Here is a 26,674-nt window from a genome sequence, read left to right on the forward strand (position 1 = left end):
GCAAAAACAAAGTTTTTAAATTTCTTCCTTTCCAATATGTATCTTGTCCTCTTTTTTCTCTCCTAGTTGCCTGTACAACACCAAGTACACATCTCCCCACACCCAAAAAAAAAAAATCCTCATTTTACTCTAGATTGTAGGAGGACAACATTCAGTCTTTCATCACTAATGGGTTTTCACAGATGGCCTTCATCACATCACAGAAATAGCTCTTTATTCCTAATACTTTGAGTATTTTTTAATCATGAGAGATCGCTAAATTGTGTCACAAATATCTTCTTGCAACTACTGAGATGAACTCATGAGTTTTGTATCTTACTTTATTAATATGATATGGTGGTTTATTCACATATTAAACCAAGCTTGCATTTGTGAAATATTCCAGTTTTTCATGGTATACAATCTTTCTAACACATGCCTGGGGAACTCATAACATCAGAGTGGAGAGAGTAAGTGTCAGTGGAGTACTCAACCACGAAGAGGATGTCTCAGAAGAGAAAGCGGAGTATAAGAACCAGAGGTTGGAGAGGACAAGAGCAAAGCAGCTTCTTTTGAACATGACAGGACCACTGCACTCAGCAATCACGGCACCTGCAGTTCTTGCACAAGATATGCACAAGACCAAACCAGTCAACATTCTAGCATGGGGGGTTGAGGGGGTCTACAAGCATCTCTCTCTAACTGAGGAATCTCAGATAGCTGATTGCTTCTCAGGGAGGGAGAGATAGTTTTAAGGGTGTGGCAAATGGTAGGTTGTACAACCTCTGATGGGTAGATGGCTCCATACCCAGAAGTATATGGTCAGAACAAACTGGACTTGATCAGTTACTTGTTTTAAGAGCCATGAAGTTAGGGGGTAGGCTGGAGTGGTAGGAAACTGGAAATGAGCCTGGGGGAAGTTAGGGAGGAGACTAGAGGTTAAAATGATCAAAACACTGTATGAAATTCTCAAGGAATTAATAAAATGTTATATTATAATATACTACATCTCTGGATTTATTTTCCTAGAATTTTCCTTGAGGAGTCGCTTCTAAATTTGTAAAAGATACTGTCTTTTAGTTTTCTTGTGATCTATCTGTGGTTTTGGAACCTGATAAACAATGTCCTCGGGATGAACGGAGCCTGCTCCTCCTTAGTGAGAGTTTATATGCAAATTCTATAGTGAGAATTCTGGAATGATGGTTTCTTTAAAAGCACAGAAATAAGAAAGTGTTTTCATTTTTATCCCAGATGTGGGGATATGGGGCTGCTTCTGACTGTCCACTGCAGCTGACCATGATTTGTCTTGTGTTCTAGCAGAGACATAGTTTTGCCAGCTGCAGATAGTTTTTACATTTGTGTGATATTTGGAATTCTGGGAACTTTTCAGTGAGCATATAAATGCTATGGCCCAAAGGGATGAGGTTGGTTTTGGTTTGTTAGTAGTTGTGGTGGTTTGAATATGCGTTGCCCAGAGAGCAGTACTATAAAGAGGTGTGGCCTTGTTATAGGAAGTGTGTCACTGTTGGGGTGGGCTTTGAGATGCCCCTCCTAGCCACGTGGGAGACAGACTTCTGTTTGCCTTCTGAACAAGATGTAGAACTCTCAGCTCCTCCAGCACCATGCCTGCCTAGATGCTGCCATGTTTCCCACCAGGATAATAATGGACTGTTTCAGAACCTGTAAGCCAGCCCCAATTAAATGTTGCCCTTTTTTAAGAGTTGCCTTGGTCATAGTGTCTCTTCATAGCAATGGAAACCCTAACTAGGACAGTAGTCATGCTCAAAGAAGAAACAAAGGAAAAGAAATTAGATCCAGGGATGTCTCTCTTTCCCCTCTATCCTTCTCTCTCTCCTATGTAGTAATAGGGGGTAAAACGGGCAGGGTGGGGGTAATAAAGGCTGGGAAAAGGAAGAACCCACAAACTAGCAAAGACCAACTACAAAATTCTTCATAAAACACTGGATAAAATCACCAAATAGAAAGTCTTCTGGGTCTGAGCTTTAAATCAATTTCAGTATTTTTTCTAGAATGCACATATTTCATTTGGGTCTTCTAATTTGTTAGCATATATTTGTTTCTAACATTCTCTGTAATCTCCTTCAACCCCAATAGAGTCAGTAATTATGTCCTTCCATTTTTGAGGGTTTGGGAATTTTGTTACCTTTGCAAATAACTACTTTTTGCTCAGGTGATTTTTTTTCCCTATTTTATTCATTTCCAATCTAGTCTCTGTCATTTCCTTCCTCTTGTTTTAGGTTTAGTGTGTTATTGGTTTACTAAGGTAGAGGTTAGGTTATTCTGTTCTTCCCAATTCCTGCCCTAGTACCAGTGATTAACCCCAGAATCATGCTAGGCAAGAGACATTCCACCACTTATATCCCTAGCCCAGACGGTTAGACTGAAAGTTACCAGCAAGAACTCTAAAGGTCGGAAGGACATGTAGAGCAATGTATTTCAAGAAAATAACTGCCAACCTCTATTACAATACTCAGCAAAATAATTCTTCTAAACTGAAGTTAAAGACTTCTCAAGATAAGCATAGACTAAAGGAATTCATGACACTAAACCAGGATTGTCAAATATACTTAAAGGAATCCTACATCCAGAAGAGAATGCAAGATAAACACAAGTATAAAATCACGAGAAAAGAATAAATGTCAAGAGAACAGTTGCCAAGCAAAGGAAATCAGGAAAGAATCAAATATTATAAACTCAGTAAAGTGACAACTCTCACCAGAAAAGAAAAGAAAAAAAAGAAAAGAAAAGAAAAGCCTTCCTCAAAACCCCACAGGGAGCAATAGGACAAGGACTGGCATGGCCCCAAACAGAGGTCTTCACTTTCCAGCTTAAAGATTTAAAGGCCAGCCGGGCAATGGTAGCACACACCTTTAATCCCAGCACTTGAAAGGCTGAGGCAGGAGGATCCAGAGTTCGAGGCTAGCCTGGTCTACAGATCGAGTTCTCAGAAAGCCAGGGTTATACAAAGAAACCCTATCTCAAAAAAAAAAAAAAAAAAAAAAAAAAAACAAGGCAAGGTGCATAAATGCTAGCAAGTGGAGAGTCTGAGGCAGGAGGATCTTGAGTTCAAGGTCAGCCTGAACTTACCTACCAAGATTGTGACTTAAAATACACACACACACACACACACACACACACACACACACTTGCAAAACAGATTTTAAAAATAAACAATTTCTGTAGAGGAAAGGAAGCCCTAAGTGTGTGAAGTCCTGACTTGTGATGTTAATCGATCATGGGCACAGCCTTAGGCTCAGAGAGATGGCAAATGTGAGTGTTGACAGTGTGCAGAAAAGGTCTACCACAGCTTCCTCCCACTAGATGTTTATGGCCTAAAGAATGCTCTCTACAGAGACAGTGCCTATCTAGATTAGTACATCTATCCCTTCCATCCAGCTATAAACACTGAAAATCCTGCCTCCTTGTTCAGATGCAAGCAATAATCCTACCTCTCTGTTCTGCTCCATGTGATAAATAGACTGAGCTTCTAGCTAGGGTGCTGCAGAATAAAATAACCCAACACATTTCTACCTGCAAGAAACTCACCTTATCAGCAAAGACATGGGGAAAAAAGGATAGAAAATACTATTACAAGTAGATGAAATCTAAAGACAAGTTGCAGAACCTATATACATCCAACACAACAGATTCCAATCCAAGTCATTCAAATCAACAAAAACAGTACAGCATTCAATATGCAGGTAAGACAATGGGAACAGACTAAAGGACCCAGAAATAAACCAGGGCAAATACAGCCATAGGATTCTAAATAAAGGTGCCAAATCATGTCAGAGAAAAGATAGCTACATATAACAACTGAGTCTTTAAAATACAAACTAGGGCTGGAGAGATGGCCCAGTGGTTTAGAGCACATGATGTTCTTGCAGAGAACCTGGATTCAATTCCCATCATCCATCCACATGGTGGCTCACACCCATCTGTAACTCCAGGTTCAGGGGAACTAAGCATGTGCATGGTATACATACATACATTCATGTAAAACATTCATACACATAAATAGACAGCTTTTATGTAGATGAGCATTGTATCTGCATGCACACCTGCATGCCAGAAAAGGGACTCACATCCCATTACAGATGGTTGAAAGCAACCATGTGGTTGCTGGGAATTGTACTTAGGTCCTCTGGAAGAGCAGTCAAGTGTTCTTAACCACTAAACCATCTCTCTAGCCCCCAATAAACAACTTTTTAAAAATTAAAAAAAAGAAGAAAGAAAGAAAGGAAGGAAGGAAGGGAGAAAGGGAGAAAGAAAGAAGAAAGAAATCTGGATATCTAGACACCTGGTCAAAAACCAACCAAAATGGACCAAAAACTATTGGGGCTGGAGAGATGGCTTGGTGATTAAGAGTACTGACTGCTCTTCCAGAGGATCTGGGTTCAATTCCCTGAACCCACATGATAGCTCATAACTGTCTGTAACTCCATTTCCAGAGGACCTCACAAAACACCAATGAACATAAAATGAAACAAAATAAAAAATAAAATAAAGACCTAAAGTGTTAAAACTATTAGAAGAAAATAAAGAGAAATAATACTTCAAGACATGGGCAGAAGCAAAGACGTCCTGCCTAGGAGGACTCTTGATAGCTCGGGAAACAAAAGCAAGACCCGGTGAATGGAATTACATCAAACTTTAAAAATTCTGCACAGCAAAGGAAACTACAGAATAAAATCTACAGTCTAAAGAATGAGAGAAGCGTAGTCAGCCAGGCATCTGACAGAAGACCAACAGCCAGTACTAGTTGTAGTGGTGCACACCTCAGAAGACAGAAGCAGGCAGATCTCTGTGAATTCACGGCCAGCCTCATCTATATAGTGAGTTACAGGACAACCAGGGCTACAAGTGAGACCCGTCTCATAAAACCAAAAAGGAGGAGGAAGAGATCAATAGCCAGAGTATATAAGAATTCAAAAGAGTTAATAAAAGAATAACCAATCCAATCAATAGATGGACTATGAGCAAACATCTAAAAAGAGGCACAGAGCTGGGCATGGTGGCATATGCCTTTGGTCCCAGCACTCGGGAGGCAGAAGCTGGCCGTTCTCTGAGTTTGAAGCCAGCCTCATCTACAGAGTGAGTTCCAGGACAACCAAAAATAAAAAAAGTACAGATAACCAATAAATTCATGGGGGAGGGGAGCACTCACATCTTTAGCTACTAGAGAAGTGCAAATAAAAACAGCATTAACATTCCATCTCACTCAGGTTAGAACCAATAGTATTAAAAGTATTAACACCGGGGCTGGAGAGATGGCTCAGCGGTTAAGAGCACTGACTGCTCTTCCAGAGGTCCTGAGTTCAAATCCCAGCAACCACATGGTGGCTCACAACCATCCGTAATGAGATTGGATGCCCTCTTCTGGTGTGTCTGAAGACAGCTACAGTATATTCATAAATAAAGTAAATAAATAAATCTTAAAAAAAAAAAAAAGTATTAACACCAGTAAGAATGCAGGAGTAAAAGGAGCCTTTATACATTGGTGGTAGGAATAGAAATTAATGCAGCCATCAGGAAAACCGATGTGGATTTGGAGACAGGCTCACCAGAGCAGGTTGCAGCCCCACAAAGTGAAATTAGCCAGCCCCAGGTTCAGTGAGAGATCTTGTGCCTCAATAAATAAAATAAAGACCAAGGAAGATACCCGACTTCAACTCTGGGGCTCCACACACATGCCTATATACTCAAGCAAACACAGAGACAGAACAGGCACACCCATATGTAGGAGGAGGAAATACTAGCTATCATTTGCAGCAAAACAGATGAAGTGGAGGTCAGCATGTTAGCCTAAATGAACCAGACACAGACAAGTATTAGGTGTTTTCCCTCATATATTTAAGCTAAACAGTGACAATTATTACAATGACCTAAAAGTAGGAAAGGAACTAATAAGGAAACGGAAGTGGAAATGGGCGGGGTAGACTCAAAGAACAACATATTCCTATGTGGTGATGTCACTGAGAAACCTTCAATCTGTACAATATATTAGTTAAAATTGCTGTTTTGAAAAGTAAAAGGGGACCAGAGATGGCCCAGAGGGGAAGAAGCAGAGCTCAGATCCCAGCACCCACATGGAGACTTAACAATCATCTGTGACTCTAGCTTCAGGGAATCCAACATGCCTCTCATCCCCAGTGACACCTACATACATATGAAATACATATACAGGAATACAAATTTTTTAAAAATTATCAAAAGGTTTTTTTAAAGTGCTAAGTATAGAAAAAAGCTAAATTTATTGATTGCTGGGACTGCTGATGTTAGGTTGTTATTATCATTAGGTTATTAAGGGATCTTTGTTTTTAAATCCATTTATTTATTTTGCATAGAATACATCAGTCGTTTTGATACTATTACCTTCTCCCCTCTCCCTGCCACTCCTGCTGAACCCCTTCTTTGCAACAAGTCCTCCCACCAATGCTTTTGGAGGGTTTTTTTGAGTGTTTTTTTGTTGTTGTTTTTTGTTTTTTGTTTTTTGTTTTTGTTTTTGGCTTTTCAAAACAGTCTCTCTGCATGGTACTGACTGTCCTGGAACTTGCTCTTTAGATCAGGCTGGACTCAAACTCTGAGACACCCCTGCCTCTGCTTTCCAAATGTTGGGATCAAAGGTGTACACTACCACCGAGGCACCACTCACTGCCCTGCCCTCTCCTACTTTTTTTTAAATCTTGTTTTGTTGGCTTTTTTTTATGATTTATTTTTATTTCATGGTCACTGGTGTTTTTCTGCATTGGTGTTTCTCTTCGTGAGGGTGTCAGAAGCCCTGGAACTGGAAGTACAGACAGCTGTGAGCTGCCATGTGGGTACTGAGAAATGAACCCCAGGTTCTCTGGAAGAGTTCTTAACCACTGAGCCATTTCTCCAGCCCCATTTTGCTGGTGTTTGTTCTGTTTGTTTAGGTGTAGGGTTTGACTTTGTTTGTCTGGGTTTGTGTTTTGGTTTTTGGCAACCGGCTGAGCTTCATCACAGGTGCTGCCTGAACTGGAAATTAGTCAACTTACAAGGGGCTGCAACACTAAAAACTGACACCACTAAGCAGCAACTGCTCTTCAGCATGGCCTTAAGAACCTACATTCTCCCTGAGCAGGCTTCTGCGCAGAATATCTAATCCAGAAGGCATTTGGGCTCAGTTTTTTTTTTTTTTTTTAAATGGAGCATTGCTGGGATTCAATAAAGATTATTCCTGAACAGGTGGGAAACAAGGTTTTGTTTAAGTGTCACAAAGCATATGAATCCCCATCTCAGTCATCTGAAGTGTGTGAAGTGCACATGCCTTGGGAGGTCATTCACAGTGCTGTAACCATCCCACAAGGAGGTTTTGTTTTCATTTACCATCAAGTTTTTCCCTTACCAGTTTCTCTCAGCCAGGGGTGGCTGCAGAGTACAAACTTTAAATGGAACATATTTGCAATGTTCTCAAATTCCATTCTCCTATTGATATTTAACTTCATTCCACTGTGGTCAGAGAACTCTTTGTGTGAGTTCCATCCTTTTAATGTATTGAGACTTGTTTTATGATATAACATATGGTCTATCCTACAGAAGGCTCATATGTCCCCCTGTTACATACTGGAGCATTCTACAGATATCTGTTGCTTTATTTAATACTTTTAAGTTTGTATGCATCTACACCAGTTCAGGGGGGAGGGGGAAATGTGGCAATTATCTAAATCTATCTTATTCCCTGCTTTCTATAATATTCTAGGGGCTGGAGAGATGGCTCACAGTTTAAGAGCACTGGCTGCTCTTCCAGAGGACTCAGCTATACACAGAGGCACTATATGTATGGGTGCAGACATATTTATTAGGATCTTTGTACCATACAAGTGTACTGTAGAGATAAAATTTTCAGTTCCTAGCATCAGGTGAACAGATCATTCCTTGGAGGAAAAGCTACTCCAAGCCCAAACAGCAAGAAGCATATATGCCAGCCAGCTTGAAAGCCTTTCCCAGATGTATCTGAACTGGAAAATACCCAGACTTGGGTAAGTAAGGGAAGAGGAGAGCATTTGATATGTCACTTGATAGTGTAACAGCTGACACATCATCCCAAATGTCCCCAGGGAGATGAGCTACACCCAGTTGACAAAAAGAAAGCCTATTAAGGTCTGAGTGTTTAATGTGAAGACAGAAGGTCTAGAAGGCTGGAGTATAATGCAGGAGGACGTGATGCACAGGGAACTCTCTTCTGCTATTGAATAAAGGAGTGACACTCCCAACAGGTAACACTGCACTTCTCAAGCTGCTTTCCATCTCAACAATTTAAAATAAACAATGGCAACCAGGCACAATTAGCACATGCTTTTAATCCCAGCACTCCAGAGGCAGAGGCAAGCGAATCTCTCTGAGTTCAAGGCCAGCCTGGTATCTGTAGCAAACTGCAAGCCAGCCAAAGCTACATAGTAAGACTCTGCCTCGAAATTAATTAAACATAGCAGGTTTGCGTTGTGACTCTGTAACAGAGCGTGTGCCCAGCATGTGTGAGATCCTGAGTTTGATCCTCAGCACTGACATCCATCAAGCAAATGAGAAAATGGTTACTTCACAGCTGAAGCAGCAACTTCCAAGTCATTAAGTGATTGGATAAATGTCTTCATGTCATAAATATCTCATGTCTATCTTTTACCCATTGTTAAGGGTATCATTACCATGTGTACTAACAAGAGAGAGGTGCAGAGACTCAGAAGCAAAGTGAACACCAGTGAGGCTAGAGAGATGGCTCAGTGGTTAAAAGCACATACTGATCTTATAGAGTTTGGTTCCCAGCACTCACTTTAGGTATCTCTTTTTTTTTTTTTGGTTGTTTTTTGTTTTTCAAGACAGGGTTTCTCTGTGTAACCCTGGCTGTCCTGGAACTCACTCTGTAGACCAGGCTGGCCTCTAACTCAGAAATTTGCCTGCCTCTGCCTCCCAAGTTCTGGGATTAAAGGCATGTACCACCACTGCCCAGCCCACCTTAGGTATCTCAAAACCATCTGTAACTCCTGCTCCAGGGGATCAAACAACCTTTCTGGCCTTCACTGGCACCTGTACTAACATGCACACAAGCTTTCTCTATCTGTCTCTCTGTCTCTGTCTCTGTCTCTGTCTCTGTCTCTCTCTCTCTCTCTCTCTCTCTCTCTCTCTCTGACACACACACACACACACACACAGAGTAAAAATAATACTTTTTTAGTGTCAACATTAGGGGGATATGTAAGACCTGGAGAAGGAAAGAAGGAAGAGGGGGATGAATGTGATCAAAATTCATTATATACATGTATGTCAGCATCAGTCAATCACCTGGTATGATAGTATATATGTCTTTAATCCCAGCACTTTGAAGGCCGAGGCAGGTAGATCAGCCTGGTCTACATATATATTGAGTTCCAGGCCAGGTCTACATAATGAAATCCTGTCTCAAAAAGCTAAAAAATAAGAAAAATCAACTTCTAGAAATGTATTTACTTACACAAAATAATACAGAATTCTTCTTTGTAGCATTATTTACAAATACAGATAGGAATCAAACAAATGTTCATCACTAGAGGGCATAGTAAACACAGTATGCACACAACAGCATGCTATTCAGACATTCATTAAATAATAAAGATGAAGTCCTTATGTATGCACGTGCACCGATATTCACATACATGCACACATACATGCATGCATACATACATACATACATACATGCATACATACATACATACCACTCATACATGTATGAACACGTACATACATACAAATACCTAAACTGTATATGCACACACCAAAAGTTTTATAATAGAAAATGTTTGACTTGTTTAAACAGCACTCTTGACATTTCTGGATAACATAAGCAAAACAGGAAGAATTCTCCTTTACAACTCTTACAGTCTTAAGTTCATTCATCAGCTAGGAAGATGAAATGACTCAGTGGGTGAAAGTGCTTCCTACTCAAGCCCAACACCCTGAGTTCAATTCTTGGACCCTTGTGATAGGAGAGAACGGACTCCCAAAAGTTGTCCTTTGACCTTCACACATGTGCCATGGCGTGCAAGCACAAGCACATGCACACATATACACACACATAAAGTAAGCCCATTAAGTCCACTCACTTATAATAAAAAGAGTGTCTGTTTTGATGTGACTAGCCAATATATGTAATGGGCTACAATAAAAAAATACACAATGCCAATGGTGACATCACTATCCCAAAGTGACTACAATAGCAACAGTTTTCCAAAAGGACATGTTTCATTCCTTCCCCAAAATTCCAAAAACCAATTCATTGATTCAAGTAAGGATCTGGAAATAGAAGTCTTAATTTTGTGAAGATCTAGAACTCCCCAAAAAGTTGGTTTCAAACAGCTTCTCTCAGCAAAGGTGCTTTGGGATTCTTGTATCTGCAGCAACTTTACAAAACTAGAAAAGTGGCATGAATAATTACCAGGACTCAGATTCCTTGTTTCAAGGTCACAAGCCCCCGCCAACAAAGCTCTCCATGCATGGAAGAAAAACCCTGGAGTTCCTAACAGGAAAGTTTGCACCTGGTTCAGGAGCTCACACACTTCTAGGTCAAATCAGAGAGAGATGAGTGAGACATTAGAGACAGATAAAAGACAGATAGATAGGTAGAGACAGCTCTTCCTTCCTTAGCCACAAATTAGGAACCTGTCTTTGTTTTCTGTTGCTAAAACAAAATACCTAAGGCTGGATAACTTATAGCAAGTAGTTTATTTGGATCATAGTTCTGGGGACTCTGAGTCTAAGAACAGCATGGCACTGGCCTGTGGAGAGGGTTTTCTTGCCACATCATAGTGTGAAAGAGAGCATCAGAGCAAACACACTAGCTAAGTCTCTCTTCCTTATCAAGCAAAGCCACCAATGCCACTGGGGAACCCAGAATCTTGGCTCCATCAAATTGATGACCTCTAAAGGCTCCACTCCCAAATGCCATCAATGTGAATTTGGGGGTTAAGTTTTCAACACATGAACAAGCAGTTAGAACACTCTCCTCTCAATTACCCCATAGCAGCACTCTGACTCATGGACCATCTCATTTTGGTCCTCCCTTAGACATACAGATCTTTTTCAGAAAAGCTGAGAGCCTTTCTCTCCATCCTTGAATAGTCAGAATGTTTGTTGAATGAAGACTCTTGACAATCTATATAGTTATTTCAGCCTCTACTAATCACCTAGGATAACTGGGCATTGGTGTGGTGGTGGTAGTATTTTGAGACAGGGTCTCAGGCTGGTCTGAACACTATATGCTCCTGCCTCTACTTCCCAAATGTAGAAGTAACAGGCATGTGCTATCATGTCCAACTTTATGGGGAACTATGGATAGAATGCAGGGCTTTGTGAATGGCAGGCAAGTACTCTATTTTCTGAGCTACATCCCCAGTGCTCCAACCCATGAATAATTCTCTCTCTCCTTCTCCCTCCCTTTTTGAGACAGGGTTTTTCTATGTTAACAGCCCTAGCTGTCCTGGAACTTCCTTTGTACACCAGGCAGGATTTGAACTCTCGGAGATCTGCCTGCCTCTGCCTCCCAAGTGCTGAGATTAAAGGCCATGCAGCACCACACCAGGCTATTTACGTATTTTTTTAAATGTAGATATGCTCTGTCTGCATGTACACCTACATGCCAGGAGAAGGTATCAGATCCCATTATAGACGGGACACCATGTGTTGCTGGGAATTGAACTCAAGACTTTTGGAATAGCGGCCAGTGTACTTAATCACTGAGTCATCTCACCAGACCCTAAGAATAATTCTTAATGGCAGCAGTTTTCATTAAAAGTTGTTTGGGGGCTCTGTTCTCATTGACATACTATTTCTACATCAATTCTAGTCCCATCCTACCTTGAAAGATGTCTCACCCAGTAATTCCAGAGAGATTTTAGAGTCATTCTTCCCTGGTTCTTCTATACAATCATTACTACACAATTCAGCAAAATATCATTACTATATCCAAGCAAATGCTTTGGTGAGCTAGGAAATCTACTTCTAGTTCTGAAAGAAATAAAATCTCTGAATGGAAAGCGTTTTCCACTGTGTTTACTTTAGAAACAAGGGTCTAGGTCACAAGCCTTGTGCTCAGCACACTCATCAGCTCAGCAACACACAGAACACCTCCAACACTAAGACCAGGCACACTGAGAAGCATACTTCTCCTTAGAGGGCTGCTCTCCTCAAATGGAAATTCATGCCCGAGGTGTAATAGCATAAATGGAAACAACAACAATAAACCCCACTACTTCCTGGATGGACAAGAGACGTACATGAAGATATAGCTAGAGAGCTACAGATTCAATTCAGATAAAGGCAGTCCAACTTCTCCCTAAGAAGACACAGGTGGAAAAGAAAACAGAAAACCCCTGCTGTTCTCTCTGTAGCATCCCCACTAGAGGAGTTGAAGTTCATGCTAGTGGGGAGTTACATGTGGATGTACACATACAAACATGGTGTGGAGACCAGGGGCAATCGTGGGCAAAAACCCTTTATTGTGTGTACATGCCATAAAGGGCCTCTAGAGATCAAAGGACAACTTTTGGGAGATCGTTTCTTTTCTCCAAACCCAGGGACTACACTGAAGTAATCAGAATTGTGGCAAGCACCTTCACCCACGGAACTTTCTCACCAGTCCTATTCATCTGTCTGTCTCTTTGTCTATCATCCATCTATCTGTCTGTCTGCCTATCATCTATCTATTTCTGAGGTAGGATCTCTTATTGGCTTCAAATTTCCCAAGTGGGCTAGACTGCCTGGCCAGCAAGCTCTGGGAATCTACTTGTCCATTTCCCCAGCACTAGGATTACAAACTTGGGCCACCACACCTAGCTTTTCACAGTTGTGTGAGACAGAGAGAATTCTGGAGATCTAACACAGCATTTTACAGATGGAGTCCCCAGTCCAGAGTTTAAGCAGCTGATGAATAACTTTGTTGTCTGTGTTTGTTCTACTCTCTGATCTGCTACTTAGAACTAGGAATGGAAAAGAAATGATCTGTCTTTGTGTGCACTGGTAGAAGGTGCAAAGGCACACAAACATCACCATAGATGACAACGGTGTTTCCCTACCCAGATGCTAAGAAATCCTGACCTGGGGTAAACATACTGGAAAACAAAACATCAAGGTCAGACTGTGGAGCTCAGCCTCCTTCCCCACATCTGGACTGTAGGTTTCAAAAAGGGCTCGCTCCCAAGGGAAGTCTTGTCACCAGGACGAGTAACACTAGACCCTCGAGAGCACTAAAGAGCACAGTAAGGGAAACACGATCACAGGCCCAGACGGAGAGAACAGACACTTCTTCCCTAGCTCAGCTTTAGAACTTCCAGACAAAACAATTTGCTAATGCTGCTTACTCCATTTTGCTAGAAAAGCACAGACTTCATTGCAAAAAAGGAAAATAATTTTGAAACTAAGTATTTATTTAAAATGAAAACAGTTAGGGTAGAAAAAAATGAAAAAAAAATCAAATGCAGAATCACCCCTAAAATCAATGGAACTCAGGATTCAGTCACTGGAACTTCATTTTAATGTGTGACACTGGGACTCACCACATAGCCCAGACTGACCTTGAACTCAAACTCCTCTGCTTCTGCCTCCTAAATGCAAGACTAGAGACATCTAACACCTTATCTACCATATAGCACCCTGTGATCATTAGTATTTATTGTCAATTTCATAGGATCTAGAATCAGCTAGGAAATAAATCTCAGGGAACATCTATTGGGAACAGTCTACGGTTAACTAATGTAGGAAGGTCTTGATTCAGAATACAGTCAGCACCATTCCCTGAGCTGGATAAGAAGGGGAAAGTGGTCTGGAGAGATGCCTCGGGAATTAAAAGTGCCTGCCACCAAGCCCAACAACCCGAGTTCCATTCCTAGGACCCACATGGTAGAAGGAGAGCTCTGACCCATGAATGTTGTCCTCTGACCTCCACAAGTGTGCTGTGACTTGACCACTGCTAGCTTTGATCCCCTACCCCAACACACAAAATAAAAGAACTAAAAATGCAATACAAATTCTAATTAAAAAGTAGGAGATGAAAACCAAGGTAGGCAGGGCTTTTATCTACTTCCTAACTGTGGACGTGCACCACGTGACCACCTGCCTCCTGCTCTGGCAGCCATGCCTTTCCCTCCCTAGACTGTAGGCTGAGATACACTCTTCCTCCCTTGGTTGCTTCTTGACAGGTATTTTGTCATAGCAACAAGGAAAGTAACTACTACCCACCCAAACCTTACATAGTAACTTTTTTCAGTCAGGAATAAAATGTATCCCCTAGTATACTATCTAACATGTTTACCCAAATAGTAGGTCATTTAAACAAACTCCTAAGGCCTATCATTGATCCCCATATTTCAGAATGTGGCTTAACAGGAAGAGTTAAAAATCTTTAAGAAGAAAGGCGGTGGTGACACACGCCTTGAGTCCCAGCACTCAGGAGGCAGAGGCAGGCAGATTTCTGAGTTCGAGGCTAGTCTGGTCTATAGAGCTAGTTCCAGGACAGCCAGAGCTACACAGAAAAACCCTGTCTCAGAAAGCAAAAAAGAAACAAACAATAAACAAAACAAACAAACAAAAAGAGGCAATGAAATAAAAGTCCAAAGCAAAATATAAATGTTACCGAGAGAGAGAACACATAAGAACTTTAAAGTTTAAACCAGTTAGTGCTCTGCAAATGTCACTGGGATGACTGATTACCCACATGTAGAACTGTCATCATAGGTCTGCTACACCAAAGTGTGTACAAAAAAATAACTCAAAATTAGCCAAGGAGCTGAGCAGAAGAGCTCAGGTTTAGGGGTAATGGGAGGGAGGAAAGAAGGAAATCTGAAATTTTAAAATCTAAGAAGAAAATATGGGTAGGTCTCCATTATCCTGAATTTGGTAGTAAGCTTTTAAACATGACAGTAATTAACAAAAAAAAAAAAACACACAAACAAATTAGAAACTTGAAAGCTCTGTGTCAAAGACCATTATATCAAAGACTATCTATCCCAGGGGCTAGAACAATGAATGTCTCAGTGGGTAACAGCTCAGGCGCATCTGAGTTCAGTTCCCGGCAGCCACTCGGCAGCTCACACCTGCCTGTAACTCTAGTTCCAGGGCATCTAACATCCTTCTCTGGCCTCCACAGCACCAGGCACACAGGTGGTATGCAAACAAATATATAGACAAAAGACAAAAAAATAAAATTAAATAAATTTATATTTAAAAAAAGAAAGCCTACAGAATGGGAGAACATATCTGTAGATCATATATCTGATAAAGAACTTTATTATATAAATTTTGAAATTATCAAAAACATTTAAAAATGAAACAAATTTCTGGTACCAATTAGATGGCTCAATGGGTAAAAGCACTTACCACCAAGCCTGACTACCTAAGTTGAGTAGCCAGAACCCACATGATGGAGAGGACCAACTCCCACAAGCTACCTGCTGACCACCACATGTGCATCATAGCATGTACATGCATGTATGTGTATACACACACCCCAAATAAATAAGTGAATGTTTTTAAACATAAGAAACTTTTAAAATTCAACACAAAGACAATTCAACTTTAAAATGGGCAAAGAACTTGAACAGACATTCCTCCAAAGGTATTCAGATGGAAATACATGAGAAGGTTCTCTGCACTTTAGTCACTGGGGAAATCCAAATCAAAACCACAATGAGCTGTCACTACATACATACTATAAATAGAAATCATAGTTTTCTAATGACAGAAAATAGGGTAGGTAAGGCTGTGAGGAAACTGGAACCTCACGGTGCTGATGGGATGGAAAATGGCAAAACCAGTGTGTAAGACTCTTCTGCAAATCCCTCCCGACTATTGCCCTCCCAGATCCAAACCTAAACAGCTGGAAACAGATTCAAACACGTACAAAAGTGAGAGGCAAAGAAAAGAGAGGAAGAGGTAGGATAGGGAAGACAGAGCAACAGAGAATGGAGAGGGAGAAAGGAAGGACAGCCAAGCATCTGAAAGCCAAACATGGCCTCTCTGCAGCCAAGCCTCAGCTTCCTGTCATTATAAAAGGAAAACAGCTGAGTGTGATGACCCACCTTTAATCCCAGCACTCAGAGGCAGGCAGATCTTGGTGAGTTCAAGGTCAGTCTAGGCCATGGAAACACTGTCTCAAGGAGAATAAGGGTACAGCCCTGGCCCTTAAATGCTGCCATAAAAATTAGTATAATACAAGTCTATTTTTTAACACAGATGGGTGCTGGTAAGAGGTCAGCATTTAATCTATGGCAGCTATAAACTGTGACAACATGATACATCCAGTACTGCCCAAGGAAAAGGCTTAGGTCAGAGCTCCCTGTCTTATCAAAACCTTAAGAACTGGAGATATAGGCCGGGCGGTGGTGGCGCACGCCTTTAATCCCAGCACTTGGGAGGCAGAGGCAGGCGGATTTCTGAGTTCGAGAGTTCGAGGCTAGCCTGGTCTACAGAGTGAGTTCCAGGACAGCCAGGGCTACTCAGAGAAACCCTGTCTCGAAAAACCAAAAAAAAAAAAAAAGAACTGGAGATATGGCTCAGTCAATAAGGCCTTGGATTTGATCCCAACAGTAAATCCCACGTGGCAGCACACAACACAATCCCAGCACTTGGGAGGGCAGACACAGGGCAATTACAAGTTCAAGGTACTCCTTGGCTACCTACTGACCAAGTCTGAGCTGGGGAGGTGAAAAGCAAACCTAGCACACACATGAGGGCCAGGGTTCAATCCTCAATGCTGCAAAAACCAGGGTAGAGAAACACATAGGAAGTTAAGGGCAGCCCAGCTACATGAGACTGTCTCAAAACAAAACTGAACAAAACCGTAAATGAAGCAGCTCCTGTGCCACAAGGAGAGTTCCAAGAAGGAGCTGTTTGAATGAAATTCAACTTCTCTTTCAAAGACTGGCTTATTGTTCCTAGAGTGAGCCTCGCTACTCTTCACTGCTACACAATTCATTCTTGACACACAACAGGCCTCTGTGTAGCATGTCTGAGCAGCCGTTCATAACCAACTCAGCCTTAACCCACAGGAAAGAAACAGTCTTTAAAGAAAATTACCCAGAAGGTAGTCTCCAGGGGCTGCTCTCAAACTTCAGTGGCCTCAGAAGCACTTGGGGAATGTGTTTGAAAAAACAGAAACCTTGGCCCAGCCCACAGCCATTCTGACTAGCAAATAGTTCAAGCTCAACCCTAGTGCACAACTGTTTAAAGAAATACTTGAAGGTAGGCCTCAGAAATGTTGTGAGATCACATTCTGATATGGACAAACACTGATCTGTCTCACACAGCAAAAGCTAGACACTCGTCTTATGACTTTGGAAATACTACTGGCAACAAAAGAAAATAAGAAAGGGAAGGCCTCTTCCATGGCTCAGTGGGTAGAGGCACTTACCACCAAGCCAGAGTTTAAATCCAAGACCCATGAGGTGAAAGGAGAGAACCAATTATAATATATTATCTTCTGGTCTGCACACACACACACACTGTGGCATGCGTATATACCCCTACACCCTTACACATTCAAACATGCACACCAAAAAAAAAAAAAAAAACAAAAACAAAAAAACAAAAAAACCTCCAAAAAAAAAAACCCTAGTTCTCGATCTTGTTGTATCAACTCAAATGAGAAATTATTAAAAGTTAAAATAATATATATTACAGAGTTGCAAAAGCACACTCAACCTCAATTACTTACAATGACGTGTGGATAGGAGGCAATCTCAAAGGTGGTGCGTTAAGCAATAACAGCAGAACAGCGAGATGGTTCAGCGGATGTGGACTTTTGCTGACATGGCTGTCCACCTAAGTTCAGTGCCAGGACCCATATGGAGAAGGCAAAGAACTGAAGCCTCCAAGTTGTGTTCTAATCTTTACACCTGAACCATGTGGCACACCACACCTACAAATACACACATGTACATGTGTCCACATACACACACTGAATAAATGTATTTCTGTTTTAAAGAAAGAAAAAAACAGCTACAGAGGTTTGGAAGGAGGCTCAGTTGGTAGAGTGCTTGCCAAGAATTCACACATTCCCAGGTTCCATCCTAGTACCACATAAACTGAGAGTACATCTGTAAGCCCGGCACATGAGAGGTGGAGGCAGAAGGTTCAAGAATTCAAAGCCATTCTCCACTACATTGTGGGTTCAAAGCTAGCCTGGGATACAAGAGACCCTGACTCAAACATGAAAGAGAAATAGTAGGACTGAGAGGCTGGCACTGTGTTTGCTACATATTCCTGAGGCTCTGAAATCAATTCCCAGCCACACATAGCTCTAGGATAGTTAAATGTGGGTTTTCCTCTCTAATTGCAACTTTGTGTATTATTACTATATTACAGTAACACAGCTGTCAATTAATTTAAATGATTCTACCTGCAAAGTTAGCTTGAACAAGTTACCAACAGGCTGGAAGTATAAATATTGACCTCAACTATTCTCATCAAAGACAGATACCCAAATGAGCCATGGTAAAGGCGGGAAGATTCCAGTTCTAGACGTTTTCCTCCTAAAGACACATTGTAGATATGAATAAATATGAGCACAAGACTTTACATTTACCTTTTTATTGTTTCTTATGGAAGAGGGCAGTCGAGGCAAGATGAAGTCATCCCATGTACCCAGGCTGCCACAGCTTCCTGAGTTTTGGGATTATAGATAATAATACCCTGATAAAATCTGACTAAATTTATGTTTTTATTGTGGTTTTTGTTTTTGCTTTTCAAGATAAGGTCTCTCTGTGTAGCCTTGGTTATCCTGGAACTCGATCTGTAGAACAGACTGGCCTTGAACTCACAGAAACCCAAGTGCCTCTGCCTCCCAAGTGCTAGGATTTAAAGGCATGTTCCACCAGCGCCCAGCAATTTTTGGATTGTTTTTGTTTTAAAGATTTATTTACTTGTATGTATATGAGTACACTGTAGCTGTCTTCAGACACATCAGAAAAGGGCATCAGATCTCATTACAGATGGTTGTGAGCCACCATGTGGTTGCTGGGAATTAAACTCACGACCTCTGGAAGAGCAATCAGTATTCTTAACCACTGAGCTATCTCTCCAGCCCCTTTTGGGCTGTTTTTTAAGGCAAGTATATCTGCACTAAAGGAAAGGAGCTGGCCTGGTACAGCAGCTATTCACAAGGTAAACCAATCAGAAGTTCCCTGAACCCCAACTTCAATAAAATTAACCAACTTATGCCTGTGAGAAGAGAATATAAAGACAAGCACAAGTCCCTGTGTTCCCTACGTCACCTACACACCTCAGTTTCCCATCTGCAAAAAGCCAGCATGGCCACTCTTTCCCTGTCCACTTCTCAGAGCTTAGAAAAGAGCAAATGGGATTAGTAACAATAAAATGCTTTGAAAATCACTTTCACTTTTAAAAGCTGGCTGTTGCTGTTATGAAGTCATCCATTTAAATCCCTACAAAAGAGGGAATGGCATTTAGAAGGCTATATCCCTCACTGATGTAAAAACAGAGGGGTGGAGGGATGGGCGGTGATGAGATGGCTCAGTGGGTTAAGGCACCTGCACCTGCTACCAATCCTGATAATCTAAGTTTGAGCCTCAGAACCCACATCATGGAGAGAACGGACTCCCCATGACCTCAACATGTGTACACACACATACACACGCACATACAGACACACACACACACACACACACACACATACGTCTCCAGAGGAGCCTGAGAGTGAGGGCCACAGCTCACCATCAGCAGCAGCAGCAGCATAGTGGCAGGCATCACACAAAGTATAATCTAACCATTGGGAGGTAGAGACAAGAGGATCTCTGGAGCATGCTGGCCAACCAGTCTTTCTAAATCAGCAAGAGACGCTCCCAAAACAAAGGGTGGAGAGCTATTCAAAAAGATACCTGGTGTTGACCTCTGATCTCCACAGGCACTTGCACATTTGTGCATGCACAAACAAACATGTGCACAATTACTTTAAAACTGCCTTTAAAAAACATGATGAACATGGACTGTCTAGAAATAAATTTAAAAAATATATTTTTTAAAAGCATGGTGAGCTTCTATTAAGCCAGGAGGAATACTGGGATATAGTTCAATGGCAGAGTTCATGTGTGGAGGGGAGCGATAGAGATGTGTCTGCATACTCCTAACATGTGTGACACAGACTCAGACTGAGAGCCCCTGGCATGTTGGGACCATGTATATCTTTGTAATTGCACCTCTTGAGAAATGGCACCCAACTCCTGAAAAGGTTCAGCAAAAATTTTAATCTATATCTAATGAGAGCCTGCTGACTGTCCATGAGAATATGAAGAGAGCTGTATGTGGAAAAGAAACTGACTTAAATCATACTGCTTTGTAGGGAAAACTCATCTCAACAAGTAAGAACGGTGGCCAGATTTGATACAGCGTAAAGCATTTTGTGGTAAGCGAAGCCTGTTCTGAACAAAGAGGTTCCCCTGCAATCTGAGGCTAGAGACTGAATGCTCCAGATGTAGGTTAGAGAGTGGCGCATGGAGGCTCTCAGAGCTCTTCCATAGCTCCAATCCTATCATCAACTGGGGGGGGGGGGGGAGGGGAGTATTTTTTTATTGATTTTAGATGTGCAGGTGTCTTTGCCTATATGTATGTCTATGCACCATGAGTCTTTGGTGCCCTTGGAGGTGAGAAAAGGCAGCCAGATTCCCTGAAACTAAAATACCAGACAGTTGTAACCCACTATGTGGGTACTAAGAACCAAACCCTGGTCCTCTGGAAAAGCATCCAGGGCTTTAAGCCCTGAGCCATCGCTCCAGTTCCATGGTACTTTATTCTTTCACACAATCAACAGTTCCCACTAGTATACAAGTCACATGGGTCATAAGAGCCACCATCACAAAATGTTCTCAAGCTCCCTAGATCCAAGATCTAAAGAAGAGTATATATCCAAGAGGGAAGCAGTGTGAGAGGGAAGCCAAGGGATAAAACCAGAGATAGGAAGGACTGAAGCGATTGCAGGCAGGAAGTGAGGAGTCAACAAGATGCTATGGAAGAAATGCCACCATCTCTCAGCACTGTTGGGCTCCACGAGAAGTGTAAGATGAGGACTCAATGCCATAGAAACCAGGGGAAACATCATCAGGTGTGACAGCAAAGACAGCAGTAAAGCCCTAAGATGAGAGGAGTCAGTAAATGGTAGTGCTTTACAGATCAGTTAGTTAATCAACACATGCATGCACACACACACACACACACACACACACATGCCTTATGAGTGATGCCCTGCTACACAGGAAGTAAAGAAAGCATGGTTCATTCTTTTTTTTTTGAGACAGGGTTTTTTTGGTTTTGTTTTTTTTTTTTTGTTTTTTTGTTTTTTCTTTTTTTGGTTTTTTGAGACAGGGTTTCTCTGTATAGGCCTGGCTGTCCTGGAACTCACTCTGTAGACCAGGCTGGTCTCAAACTCAAGAAATCCGCCTGCCTCTGCCTCCCAAGTGCTGGGATTAAAGGCGTGCACCACCACCACCACCCCGCCAGCATGGTTCATTCTTGACAAGTACGTTTTATAAATCAAGAGCTATATCACCTGTGATTTATTCTCTGTGTAATTTTTGTTTTAATGAAAACTAGACCTTTCCCTTATCTTCAAGTAAATCTCTAACTGGTTCCAATTTTAAACATGCTTTATTATCAACCATTTACTACCAGCACTTAGTTTGAAGAACAGACTGGCATTTATCGCAACTGACGACTATTGAAACTCAACTCTTGGACTAATACTTACTTACCCTTAGATGGCTATATTTACAATAGTACTGCAGAATTTAAAGTATTGTTTATTTAAAAGGTGGTTTTAAAACCCTTAAAATGGCTCAGCAGGTAAAGGCACTTGCCACCAAACCTGATCACCTAAATTAAAACCCTAGAACACACAGAGTGGAAGAACAGACCTGACACTCAAAAGTTGTCCTCTGATTTCTACATATCAAGAACCTGGCACACATACACACACTAATTTTAAAATACATAAGTTAATAAAAAACTGATTTAATGTAGATTCCTAAAAATAATGGATAATCAAGGACATAAATTATCGGCCAGGCGGTGGTGGTGCATGCCTTTAATCCCAGCACTTGGGAGGCAGAGGCAGGGGGATTTCTGAGTTCAAGGCCGGTCTACAGAGTGAGTTCCAGGACAACCAGGACTATACAGAGAAACCCTGTCTCAAAAAAACCAAAAAAAAAAAAAAAAAAGGACATAAATTATCTACCCAAACTTCTAACCAAGACACTGATCTGCTCAAGAAAATAAAATTAACAGAAGACTGGGGGGGGGGGGGTAGGGAGAGCAAAATCTAAAAGGAAACACACTCAAATGATGATCCTAATATCCTCTGACCAATCAGTCCTCACCATCCATGTAAACCATTTTAAGGATCGGAATCTTGCTGTATAAAAAAATTCCCATTGTCTGTGGTATACTTCAGAGACTCTATTACTCTGAAAGCTATTACTGATACAAGCACTCTAAGTTGTGGACTTTTGCTTGCTATTGATATAAAAGAAAATGTTGCAGGGCAGTGAGACTGCTCAGTGAGTAAAGGCAACTCATGCTGTCAAGCCTGAGGAGCTGAGGGACCCAAGAGTAGAGGGAATCTATTTCTACACTTGTCCTTTGACCACCTGCCACATGCCTGCTATGCATGGCACATGTACACCCATACATATAGATGCACAGACAAGTAAGCAAATAAATGTTAAAAAAAAATTAAAAACTTAAAGGCTGGGATGTAGCTCATTGACAAGAACCCATCAGTACACACAAGACCCTGGGTCCAATTCCTAGCCCTGTAAATAAGTAAACAATTAATTAAAGCTTTAAAGATTTAAGACAGCTACTGCTCTGGTTTGCCTTTTGTTGTGACAAATACCATGACCAAAAGCAACTTAGGGGAGGAAAGGGTATATCTGGCTTACACTTCCAGGTCACAATCCATTACTGTCAAGGCAAGAGGATAAGCAGGAACTCCGTGCAGAACCCAAGACAACTGCTGCTTACTGGCTTGCTCTCTAACTCACTCAGCTAGCTTCCTTTTCTTTTCTTTTTTTTTTAATATTCAAAACTTTTTTTTTTGGGGGGGGGGGTTTTCGAGACAGAGTTTCTCTGTGTAGACCTGGCTGTCCTGGAACTCACTCTGTAGGCCAGGCTGGCCTAGAACTCAAAAATCTGCCTGCCTCTGCCTCCCAAGTGCTGGGATTAAAGGCGTGCGCTACCACTGCCGGTTCAAAACTTTATTTTTTAAAAAAGACTTCACTCAGTTTTAAAGCTTGAAAAGGCTCTTTGTAAAATCATATTCCCCCTAAAAGTTAATAAACATATACAGAAGAGCAGACTCATTTTAAAACACTGAAATAGTAAAAGCTATATCCATAGACATTCATCCAACTTTTAAGGGGTGGTGCCATCTTAAGGCAGTTGATATCAAGGCTGCTTTAATCACCCAAATTTACTTCATTCCTCCACTTAGGCCAGAAGAAAAAACAGTTCAACAAAGGAGTAACCAAACAACATCAAAGTTAGATCCCCAAAGTCTACACTTGAGATGATGCTGGATCTCTCATCCAGTATTTTCCCCACATGAACTTCTACCATCCTCTACTTTTATGGGGAAGTAGAGGGGTGAATCTTTATTCACACAGAGCATGATATTGGGACATATAACCTCTGACATTTAAAATCACTGGTCCATATGAGATTGAACTTTTAGTGATAGTGTTCCATGGGAGAAATGGGTCCCAAATCCCTAAGAGGTAAGAGAGTAAATAAATTCAAAGAAGTCAGGCAGGAATCTGCTTACAGAGCAGCCTGTCCCTAGCTACAACTCATAAAACTGGGATAGCATCTTGCCAGGTAAGGTGTTCCTCTAATTTTGACATGGAGCCAGAATTCAGAAGTCTACAAACAAATTTTCATTAGCATAAATTGGAACACAAAGCACAAGGAGTCCTCACAGCAAGACAGAGAGTTTCACGGCTTCAGATCAAAAAGCAGAAGAAAACAGAACACAGAAAAACAGACTGCCTCAGCTAGCTTTCTTATACAGGCATGCCTACCTAGGAAGAGTGCTGCCCACAGTGGGCTGGGCACTTCCACCTCAACCACCAAGAAAGACAGTCTTTTACAGACATGGCCACAGGCCAATCTAATCTGGGAAATTCCCAGGTCATAGCTCCCTCTTCTCAGGTTGAAAGGAGATTGTGTCACACTGACACTAACACTGTTACATGTTACCCATAATAAACAATGACTTACAGAAACTGAAATTTTGAGTTTTACTGCTACAAGGGTGCAATTAGTCAACTTTACAAAGATGAATGAACAAACAGCTTATTAAAATTTAAGTCTTTCTTAGTAAGTAAAGAAGATAAATAATATTCAGTTCTCTGGGGCACTATGTTATTTTCCCTATCTCTAAGACTCTGCATCAATGTTGCCATTCTCGATCCTACTCCATGAATGAGAAACGTACCATTCTGTTTAGGATTCCCCATACCAAGAGTTCCCTATATGTCATGAATAACAATAAAATAATAATTTCTATGGCCAGAATTGATACTAGCCTGTGGCATCTGAATCTGGTGCAAGGTATGGGGTAGAAGCAAAGGCATCGCTCCTGACTCTTCTGCATCACTGTCTCCAAAAGGACTGGAGCGTCCAAAGCGCTCACTGCTACAAATTAGAGTATCAGGTTTAAAGAACTCACAGGTTCCACCATTAGGTCAGTGTTTCATGAACGAATCCCGGCACAGAAATCCATCCGGATGCAACACCCATGCTTTAAGGCTCTAACTAATTGTTCTTTTAAGAAATAAACACAGTTATTTTTAAAATCTAGATATATTATGTAATGAGTTTGACTTTGGAAAACCTCACACTCATCCAAGCAACTCATAAAATGGAAAGCAAGATTCAATCCGATCCATTGTATCCAACCAAACCAACGTGCAAGATCACACACTCATCTTCGTCAGAGCGGCTCTGCCAATACCGAAGAACAACAAAGGCAAGTTGGAGAGGCTGCATAGGCTTAACTCAGCGCTTGTCCGCTTTTCCCGGCTTCGCAAAGATCCTAGATGCGGGGGCCTCCTGGGACCAAGAGGACCTTCCGCACCCCACTGGGCCCCGGCTACTCTGCTTTTGTCTGGCCCAGGCTGGGGGCACCGGCCGCCCGGCCTGCTTCCCCGGCAACCCCTTCTTCCCTCTGAATCTTTCTCCACACCCATCACTCGCCGATGATTAGTTGTAGTGAGGTTTCCTCTCCTGGAGCCCCTTCCCGCTCAGCGAAATCTCGATTCCTTTCAAAGAGATCCCTGGACTGCTTTGGCGTCTCCCAAGCCGGCCTGGTGAGACTCCGGGTCAGGAAGGGGCCCCGGGGTGGGGTCTGAAAGAGACAGTCACACAAAGCCAGGCTTGACCCCACAGCCGCCCCACCTCCCCTCTGCAAAGCAGCCCACAATCAGAACTGAACCCGGAGGCCGCGCGTCCTAGGTCCTCACCCAGATCCCATCCCAGGGCCGCCCCCTCCCCCAAAAGTGCACCCCAGAGCGGCTGACAGCACTGGACACCGTCCCCACCCGGACCCTGCGCCCGCCGCCGCCCGGGAAAGGTGCAGGGCCCTCCAGTGGACTCCGGTCTGAACATTCTTCGTTTTAAACTCGGTACTTACAGTTCTATTATTCACTACTGTTGCGGCTGCGGACCGGACAGCCACCGCCTTCTCCTCCACCCCAATGAGGTTAAGCGCTTGGTGCGGGGATTAAAAAAAAAAAAAAAAAAAAAAAAAAGTGAGAAACCAAAATGCGCCTGCGCGGTGAGGTCTCACTGTGTCCCCCTTACCGCCACCGGCCGGGCTGAACCATAGAGACTGTAATCTCAGCCCAGAGAGGTAGCTTCCTCTCTATGGTAACGCGCAGCGCAAGCGCCCGCATGAAGTTTCAGGTCCCGCCGCCTTTGCCTTTGCCTATGACCCGAATGGAGACCCGTAGCGTAAAGGTGCTTTAATAAAAAAAAGGTGACCAAGGAGGATTTAAGAGCCTTTAAGAAATGGAATCAAAACTCGAGCAAGACTAGGAGAAGGCTGTGTGTTAAAAGAGCTAGAGAGAAGTCAGGAGAGCTTCCAGCCGGAACTTCCTTTGATTGTCGAGGTGCCTGATACTTGAATCAAACAATCTTTCACTTCTGGGTTACGGGTGCCCACTATTTACCGGGAGATTTCCATGAAAGAAATTGACCCCCGCGACTTCCCGTAGCTAATAGTGCTCTGGGCTCGTCCTTCTGAACATGCGCACAAGTGCTGCTACCGGAAACACAGCTTTTTAAACGTTCTTCGCGCTTTAGCGAGTCAAGGCGCAAGGTGGACGCTATTGCGATTCGTGCGAAATTGTGCCAGTTTCTTTTCTAAGTTCCTTCACAACAATGTTGCCTCGCCTCTCGCGTGGCCTTCAGAATATATGTGAGATATTTGGCCTATGCAAATAACAGCGCTGCTTTCAAGGAGCTTAAGGACGCCCTGTTTTGTCCTACGCCCGTGTGCTACCCAACAATTTGGATTTGAAAGCTTTTGTGGTGAAAATCACTTTTAAGGTGTCGATTGGCTTCCTCTATCGCTATTGGGTGTTTATGGGGACTCTTCTGTGCGGGAATATGTATGTATTGG

The 26,674-nt window shown here is 42.1% G+C and overlaps 1 protein-coding gene across 4 annotated transcripts in view; it reads right to left on the minus strand.

The window, feature by feature from the left end:
• Clasp1 (cytoplasmic linker associated protein 1) overlaps window positions 1-25,764 on the minus strand; it is a 237,552-nt gene extending 211,788 nt beyond the window's left edge. For all 4 annotated transcript variants that reach the window (XM_028771493.1, XM_028771491.1, XM_028771492.1 and 1 more), the window contains exon 1: window positions 25,685-25,764. The gene's annotated coding sequence lies outside the window, so the exon portion shown is untranslated. The remainder of the gene's footprint in view (window positions 1-25,684) is intronic.
• Between the last annotated feature and the right edge of the window lie 910 nt (window positions 25,765-26,674).

Source organism: Grammomys surdaster, unplaced genomic scaffold (assembly GCF_004785775.1).
Source record: "Grammomys surdaster isolate TR1022 unplaced genomic scaffold, NIH_TR_1.0 208, whole genome shotgun sequence".
NCBI lineage: Eukaryota > Metazoa > Chordata > Mammalia > Rodentia > Muridae > Grammomys > Grammomys surdaster.